This window comes from Cryptomeria japonica, chromosome 5 (assembly GCF_030272615.1).
Source record: "Cryptomeria japonica chromosome 5, Sugi_1.0, whole genome shotgun sequence".
Taxonomy (NCBI): Eukaryota; Viridiplantae; Streptophyta; class Pinopsida; order Cupressales; family Cupressaceae; genus Cryptomeria; species Cryptomeria japonica.
Window position 1 is genome coordinate 840,059,324 of NC_081409.1, and position 10,158 is coordinate 840,069,481.

The window sequence follows — 10,158 nt, forward strand, 5'->3', positions numbered from 1 at the left end:
GAGGCATTGGAATGCTCTTGTCAAATGGATAAGGACATATGTCTCTCATTGTGTATGTTGGCTTCGGTGTATTTATGTCCTCCATTTTCTTTTGTAAGTCCTTGATTTGTTGCTCAAAATTTCTCTTAGGTGGAGATCAACTTCTTGGACCATACCCCATGCTTGAGGCACCAATTAGAGGAGGAGCATGTTGCATATATGGATGATATTGATCATATACATGTTCATATGGAGGAGATCTATAGTGATGCTGCGTATATGGACCACTTGGTATAGATTCATGTTGAGGAATGCCATATCTATTTTGTCCATGTATACCATACTCTACAGGCATGTCATGTTCTAATGTGTTGCCCCCAAATTTGACACGGGGTTTCCTTGTGTCCAAATTTTGAGCACGCCTTTGAATATCCAATTGCTTTGGTGGTTGATCCTTATCATTAGTATGTGATTGAGCATATCTATCTGCATAAGACTTCCATAATGGTTTGCGAAGGTGAGTATCATATGCTTGACCCTGTGTGTGTGGGACCTCTGGTTTTTGAAACAAAGATGATGGTGATTCAGGTACCATATGTGGTCCTCTATTGCCTCCACTATTAGGCCTTCTTTGATCCATGTTGGAGTGAGTTTGTTGCAAAGGTCAATTTTCCATTATTTGAGACATGTCAAAATCATGAGGTATCTTGGCTCCACTTCGTGCCATCATGTGTAAGAAGTATTCTCTATCCCTCCTCATTATTTCCTCAACCAATCGATTGAAATGGGGATTCATAATGGATTCTTCCACATCTACTGAATGTATGGAAAAGTTGTCCATATTGTCATTGTGTGTAGCATTGTTGTTTGTAGTGTCCATGTTCTCAACATTTGGAATGTTTCTATAGGTATCCATGTCAGGTAATGTAGTATGATCAGAATTGAAAAAGATATCATTCTCATACTCATAAGAACTCATGTTTGCGGACTCTTGAGCCTCTTTAGTTTCTCTCCTAGATTTTTGAAGACGGGTTTCAACCATGAACTAGGTATTGATCGAGATGTGTGAGACTAGATGAAAATGGAAAAAGTATGGAAGACCCAGGGTTGGATGGAATGTAAATGAATCTGAGGTGTACTTGCAATGTCCAAAGTGTAAGACCAAGTATGTATGTAGTAGAGTAGGTGTGACTTCCAAAGAGAGGATAGTTTCTCTTGATGAGGTAAGTTGACCTTGACTCTAAGTAAGACCAAATGAGACCCAAAGGTAAGAAACCTTGATGAGGGACCACTTAGCAAAATGTTGTTGTATGTAGTGTGTTGACAAAGTATGATGAGGACAAGCAAGTGACCTTTTGACTCAATTTTAGACAACTATGTATGTAAAGTGAGATGTGAAGCAATGATGGACTTTGTGAGACCCAAGGACAGGTTGACTTCTAAATGAAACCCTAGAGAAATGACCTAGGAAGCTCAAGAATTCTGAAACTGACTGTGTTTGTTTGCTGGACTGTAATAGTTTTTCAATTCTGAACACAGACGCGCCTGTATACTTCACAGACGCGGTTTCCTAACATAGATGTGGCTCTGTTCGACACAGACGCGTCTCTGAGATTTTTTGCAAAGTGTAATGTTGATTCTGAAAACACAGACGCGTTTCTGCCCTTCACAGACGCAGTTATATAACACAGACACTACTATGTCAGACACAGATGCATTTTTGCAAAATTTGTGCAATTTTTTCCAATTTGTGAAGTCGTTTTGTTGTGACCAAAATCTGACTGTTTGACTATTTTTTTTCATGACAAGAGGACACAATGTTGATGAGGACTCAATGTTTGCAAGTGTCTAGACTCAAAATGACTTCAAGAAAAGTGTGTTGTTTGATGTAAAAATGTTTCGCATACACTTGAAGACACAAAAGACACAATGTTTTGCTGTTTGGTCTTGAATGTTTTGAATGTTTAAAATAAGTCAAGCACAATTCTTATGGCTGGCCAAGACAATAGTTGTTGATCCCACATGGGGTTTTACCCCCGAGGCTATGCTATTCAGAGTGGATACTTAGATGCTTGACCTCACTGGCTCCACCCTCGACACTCACTTCTTGAATCAGCCAAGCATTAGTCCCCACAAAAAATCCCCGTGGCAAACTTTGTATCTCTACTAAGAACCGTATGTGTGTGGGCCGCTACCAGAGATCCGACCGCCTGCCCCAACAACTAGAAGGAATTGGGCTTCTAAAATAAAAAGGTGCTAGTAAGGGCATCCGCTCGTGTGGCCATACATGTGGCACTTTCAGCTCTGTAAATACAGAAGGCTCCCAGCTGGTAGGGGTTATGCCCTACAACTGATCAAATAAATTTGATCAAATGGGTTTATGGGAAGACATAGTGTCGGTATGAACTAATCAACACACGTTATCCATAGTTTTCACCATGAATACAGTTGTTTATAGTGGTTCGGAAGAGGTGGGTTTTCCTCGCTACCACTTGGGTCATTCTCTTCTCACTAGTAGTCCTAGTGACCACACGGGAAGACAGGCCCTCTAAAGATTAAACAAAAAGAGCCTATTGCTCAAGACACAAAAGACAATGATTCAATTTTAGTGCACCAATTGAAGTGTTTGCTAGTCTATGAAAACAAGGCACACAATAAAAATCCAAAAACCCTTGCCAAGGACCTACAACAAAGATTTGTTAGTAGTTTAGATTGTTTCAAATGATCACCCCTTCCTGCAAGCACACAAGTTAGGTAAATTTTAAAACCAAAAAGACTTTGTAAAAATAGGGGCCTTCAACCAAACGATTTTGCTTTCAAGACAAGCTGCACCAATTTCGTTAGCTAGATCTGAATTTGTTAGCTCAAAATAAACCAGATCTGAAACCCTAAATGCAAAATCCAAAACTGAATCAATAAAAATCCAAAATTTGAAACTGTTGAACGCAGACGCGATTACCCTCAACACCGACGCGACTTTGTGACACAGACGTAGTTCTATGAGGCACAAACGCGGCTATAGAACATAGACGCGACTTCTAGACACAAACTCGGCTAAAGACACCGCAGACACGACTTAATAACACAAATGCACTTTCCCAGAATCTGCAAAATAAAATATTGCTAGTAACACAGACGCGATTCCAGAAGTCGCAGACGTGCCAGAAAAACAAAAATGCGATCCGAAAGTGCGCAGACGTGGGAATATCAAAATGCTGTCGAAAACATCAGATCTGCAACTTCAAAATACAAAATCTGCAACAAGGATGTTAAATGCAAAAGGGACAAGAGTCCCACCAGGCGTGCCAAAATGTATATGGTGAAAATGGATACAATAATAACAATATTGAAAGACTAAATAGATTCAACCACAAAAACCCTAGCCTAACAACAACAAAGATCCACCATAACATATGAAGATTACCTAAGATAATGTAAATCAAATGAAATCACAAAGATTATACCATCACATGTCCAATAGGGTTTGAATCTCCATTCTTCCTATCTCCATTGATCTTGTTTGATGTATTTGCTCTCAGATTTTATGTGCACAAGAGCTCAACAAAGAATGGAATGTGGTTGCAAGTAGGATCGTAGTGTAGTCAAGTCATTAAGATGATTTCTTAGAATGCATAGAATGATTAGGGTTTGATAATGAAGGAAGCATCTCCTTATATAGAAGACACAATAAGAAATGGAGGGATAAGATTGAGAGGTGTAAAAGGAGGCCGGCTATGATTAGAGGGTAGGTAAAAGAAATAATAAAATAATGAAAGGGGTAGGTAATGTATGAATTAAGAGATGAATGACATGTGTCATGGGTAGAAAAGATTAATGAATTAATTAAATAAATAAAGATTTATTTAATTAATAGAAGAAGTGGGATAATTAAATAAATAAGATATTTATTTAATTTATAAAAAGGATAATTTAAATAAATAAATGTATTTATTTAAATGAGAAATAAGGCTAGAAGAGGATAAATGAATTAATTAAATAAATAAAGATTTATTTAATTAATAGAGGAATTAGGCTTAGATAATTAAATAAATAAAATATTTATTTAATTAGACTGGACAATTTTAGGTGTCTACAGTCACAACAATACTTAATAAAATATTCATCAACATTATACTGAACCTCAAGAACACTAACTGAACTGACTTTCAAACTGAAAGATACACTTGTGGACATCTAAATGATGAACCATTTGAATTTAGGGCACACTAGAATATCCCAAACACTACCAAATATGTAAACCAAGATATTGCAATTCTAGAGAAATGTGGAGAAAAACCCAGAACACTGATCAACACTGAACAACGCAAAACCAACTGTTGGCAAGAGACACTGATCTAGTGAAGACTAATGCATGAAAGATACTTAGGTGTTGTCATTGATGGGATATCAGTAAATAAATCCCATCCGGTTTACATAAAATTTATTTACCAGAAGTCATAGTATTCATGAGGCATAAGTCCAGATGGCGAAACATAGTAACTGATGGATTGTTCATATCTTGATTTTGGTGATACAATTTTGGTTGTGGTGATCAAGGAAGTTGATTTACGATTTGAGATATATTATCTCTTGATCTTGATATCTGGGGTTGATTCATGAACAAGATTAGAGGTCCAGTATCCAGTAATTTAGTTAGAATAGAGCTATTGTGGTGTATCGTGTGTTCTAGAAACCTAGGGTTGATTTCAATGATTATTTTTGTGTTTTAGGTGATTGGGATAACTTTTGGGAAGCTTATTATCATCTTCTTTTGGTCCACATTTGTATTTGTGGATGGATTGAGCCAACTTGGTGATACATGTTTCATGTTGTGTGTTATGCGGTTTTTGTAAGTCGGCATGGTTGATGATTCTTTTTTTTGGTGTGGATATATAAGATTGATATGGATAAACATTTTGATATATATAATGAGCGAAGAAAGTTGTGCATGAGAAAATTTGAAAGGTTGGTGAACGTAATTGAAGATTTTGGTGCTTCAATGTGTGATAGAGTAGAAAAACAGAGCAGAAAGACAGATTGGTTCTAGAAGATAATCTGAGCCTAATTGGAACTTCATTTTGGCATATTTAGGTGCTATACTTTAGCTCATTCATTATTGTAATCAATTGTAATAGCCCATATTGTAGTGAGCCTTCCTCCGGGTGGTAGCCCTTTTTGTAATTGAGCAACATGAGCTCTTGGCAGTGTGTCTCAATGCAAGTAGATTTGCCATCTGTAATATTATCATACTTTTGGCTATAGTATAATAATATTGTGGGTTAAAATCCAATAGTGGTTTTTCCCTTTCTAGTTTCCACATAAAATTTTGGTGTTATGGTTCATTGGTTGTTTCCTTTGTGTTTCTATATTTTAGTTTCTTTCTTATGCATCTTGTGGTTTAAGAATCAGGTTAATAAGTTTTCAAATTGTAAAACATTGATTCAACCCCGCTATATTAGTATCATTGATTCCAACAATTGGTATCAGATCCTAGTTCCTCAAAAGAAGCCTAATATCTTAAGGAAGATCAAGAATATTGAATCAATGGACTCCAGTTTGTAGAGACAACTTATTGTGGTACTTGAAGATGTTGATGTAGCTAGAAATGAATTAACTTCTCTAAAATAAATCAGAATGCAAGAATGATGGACAAGAACTTGAAAGGTAGATCATAATTTTGAGAGATGAGCTTTCTACTACTAATGAGTACAAATAAAAATTCAAAGCTAGCTTAGCCCAGCTGGATGAGACGCTGGAAAGGCAGATATGCAAGGAATTAGATTCAAGAAAGGAGAATCCTCTGGTTCTAGATAAAGCAATCATCAAAAGAACGAGAAACGTCTGGTAAGACAGTCTAATGCCTATAAATTCAATGGTAAATATTTTTTTTGTGGTAAATTCAATCATATGACAAATCAATGTAGAAGTAAGATGAATAATGGCATGATGAATAATGGCTCTACCTTTATTGGTCAATGTTTCATATGCAACAACTTTAGTAATAAGTCAAACATTTGCAGAATAGTAATAAATAATTTTCAGAATAAGAGATGATATGCTTGTGGAATGTTTGGGAACATTTCTAACCAATGCAGAATGAGACCAAATTAGATGAACTTCAGGCCTATGCAAAGAAGTGTTGTTTTTCATGCATATATCAAACCTGGTCATACTGCAGGATATTGCAGAAGGAGGAATGCTCTAGTAGACAAGAATAAATCATATGAAAAGGGAAAAGCTAAAGTGGAAGAGATCAGAGATCAACATAAGAAGATGTAGGTTAAAAGGGAATATTCAAATATGCAGAATGGCTCCATGCCTGATTCCGATGTTGGAACCTCATCCGATAGATAAGGCATATTGGCCTTAGGGGGAAATTTTTCATGCAAATCTTTAGAGCCCCCTTTTGGAGATCTCTAACTAGTCAAGAATGGTTGCAGATGATGGAGATTAGTTATGCAGTTGGTATCCAATATAATTTATAGTGGTTTGATTATCCCGTTATGAATTCCTAAAGATGTAGGGTATCTAGAATCTTTTAGTGTTGTGCATTTATTACAACTTAAAGTTAGGTGTTTGGAAGATAAAAAGGCATTTCACTCATTCATTATTCATATTGCAAGAAAAGAGTAAGTGCAGAAGAGAGAAGCAAAAAAGATTGAGTAGTCATAGCAGAGCTTGAAGCAATCAATTAGCGATTCCTTGCATCTGATTGAGAATCAAAAGGTATTTATCCATTTGGGCGCTATCATTTCATACCCTAATTTCTAAATGGCATCTACATATGGTATTATGACTCATCTTATCATTGACATTACTGAGAGAGAAAGGCAAGTGTTCAAGAGACATCCATTCAAATCTATTGAAGATGATCCTAAAGGTTCTTTTTCTCTATCTCATAGGGTGTACTACATAACGAAGACATTATGGAATACATCTACTATAACATCGAAGAGCTTGGAAATGAAGACATGCTATCACTATATACCAAGCATATGATGGATGGAATTAGAAATCTGAAGATAGAATTCAAGTCATTGTAGGATAAGGGTTTCATCCAGTTTATTCATTTTCTAGTGTTTGATGAACCCGAAGGGGTCCAATACATCCTGTGGTGAATCCACAATGAGATCATATGGATGGATCGACCTCACAAGATCACCAAGAAATCCATTCAATTGGTTACCTATTTGAATACAACTAGAAAGATCCCTAATCTAACAAAAGTTAAGAACACTATAGTGACAACTATTACTGGATCCCAATATGACAACTGGTCAATGACAATCTAAGATATCATTAAGCATGATGTGAGGTTTTCCTAGATGGTGACTGGATATAAAGTGTACCAATCTAGCAAGAAAAAATTTGTATCTGTCATTGCTATATCTCTAACTTATCAAATGCTAAATGATGACAAGAGGTATGATCTTTGTGCAGTTCTTCTCAATGGGCTATTGAGCAATCTAAAGAACATAAAGCAAGGAAAGAAACATGTTTTCAAAATTGATTCCTTTATTGTTTGTTTAGCACTGTATTTCTTGAATTAAATCCTCCATATTGGAAAGATTCAATAGGATTATGATAAACTGGTGGTAGTTCAAATAAAGGAAGGTTTGCAAGGTTTAGGTGACACAGTTGCATAGAAATCTTCTTTGTGGGGATATTTCAAATCCTTTCAAGCATCAATGCAAAGCAGAGAGAGGATCCCTAAAGTGATTGTAGAAAAATATGAGAAAATCATCTATTTTATGGTTGATAAGGACCAATGTCATATGGAGGCAGTTGAGCCGAGAACTATTTGGATCAAGCCCATGGGGTATAAATTAGATGCAACAATAATTGATGCATATTCTCATTACTTGTTGAGTTAGCCGGTAGATGATAAGGAATAAAGGTTTGGTACCTACAAAAAAAAAGATCTTGATTTACATAAGAAGTTTACTAGATTGATAAAAAAGAGGAAATTAAGAAAGGAGGTTGAGGAGATAGAAGAGAAAATGGGTTTATCTAAGGAGGTTGTGCAAAGGGAAAGAAAGAAAAACATATTGAATGAGGAGGACATTGCAAAGCCCAAGAAGTCAAAACCTATTTTCATTCATTTGAAGAAATCAAAGCCTAAACAGTTTGAGTCTGTACCTACCTCTGGTATGAAAAATCCAGTCCTTCCATCCATGTCACAAACAATATCAATAGATGGAGATGAGAAGAGAAATAAGGAGAAGCCAACAAGAAAATATGTATCTATTGAGGAAGAGACTGAATTGGATGAAGAGGTTAGAGAAGTAAAAAAGACAACCACTTATGCTAGAGTGGTGAAGAAGCCTCAACCCTATGGTGCCCAACTGACAAAGAAGCCAAGAGAAAAAAATGAGTCATTCAAAAAAGTTAGAGAAAGCAAGAAGCGAAAGTCAGAATTGGATGCAGCTCTCAAATCTGGCAAAGTACAAGGTACATATGAAGTTGTGCCCCCAATGACCCTGAAACAAATAATTCATGAAATTCTTAAGGATTGAAATTTGAAGAATGTTCCTATATATTATGAAATTTTTTATGATAAATATCAAAGAGCAATTAAGGAAGCAGTTGTTGAATACATGGATGTCTACAGTAAGTCATTGATAGAATTGTCATCCATGATCCCCAAAAGCTTGTATGACATTTTGGATGCAAGAAGGTATACATCTTGTCTAGAGGATGAGAGAATAAAGGAGTATGTACTGGTAAACTTATCCTTTGTCATCTCTAAAGATAAATTTATTAGATTATTAAAGCTTGCAAATTAAATTTTTTAAAGTAAAAAGAGGGTAAATAAGCTTATGCTTGGAAACATTGATGAGGTGACCAAGGAGACTGAGACAATTTTGAAACAAATTTTGATAGATCATAGAATTGATGTAAATACGAAAGAGACATCATAAGGCACATATGTTCCAAAAGTACATGCAGTTTTTCTTGACAAGCAGAAAGAACAAACATCTGAGAAAGCCACTTTAGAAGAGTATCCTAGGGTGCATACCATAGTTCATGATATGATAATGCTAATGCTAATGATATCTCTAGTGAAGATGAACTGGACCCTCTAGTAGTTGAAGTTGGTTCAGAAAAGGCAGTTGAGGAGAAAATTGATGTGGACAAGGGTGAGGATGCTAGTAAAAATGGGAGTGAAGAAGATGTCAAAAAGGAAAAAGGAGAGAAACAGGCAGATCAAGCTTCAATAGCAGTGGCAAGAGACACTGGTGCTGACAAAGGGAAACAAATTGCTACTAACTAAGATGACTTAGGTATTTGACGTATTGGTGTGAGCTCATTATCTCCAATTCAAGTACTAAAATTAGCAATTATCACACAAGACAAAGCTAGTGAGGACTGACTTAAGTCCCATTCTGTTGACAAAGAGTTGATATCATTAGCAAGAGACATGTTGGAGAAAAGTATGCCATCTTTCACACCAGACACATATGATCCCTTTGGTAAGCTTAAAAGTTTTATGAATGCTATAGGTTCTCATTTTGAGTCTTTGGAGAAGGCAGTAGATATATACATTTTTTAATCAATTCAATGCTAATAGATTAAAACAATTTTTGAAGACAATTGAGAATGATAGAGTCAGTTTAGTGACTTCCATGAAAAGCATTCAGGATGCACTTGATGAAGGTGGTAACATATACATGTCATGTCTAATTTTACCTAAGTTCACTATAGATATTGATAAGAAAATAAGGGAATGTGAACACCGTATAGATAGCATATCACGGTCATATGCACCTCAATCAGTCTCGGCTAGTAGTTTTGAAACTCAATTTTTTAGTGTATTAAATAAGATCAAGAGTTTAAATCAAGAGAAGGAAAGAGCTTTGGGTAGAGTATCAGAAGTCTTATCACTACCCGGATAGATTCATTGATGAGTAGCATGCAAGATACTAAGGATTCACTGAATAAGCTTGTTCTGGTATATGGGAGAGGAGTAAATATGCATCCCTATCTCTTTAGTGACATGATCAACATTTTAGAGAGTTTAGAACATTTTTTGCAAACATATTCAAATTCTTGTGAGCAACTATACATGTTCTTGTATATAGATTTTGGTAGATTCCTATCTTTGGAATCATTTCTATCAAGGGGGAGAGAGTAGAGTGAAAAATGGTATAAATTATCAAGGGGAGCTTGTAGATTCAT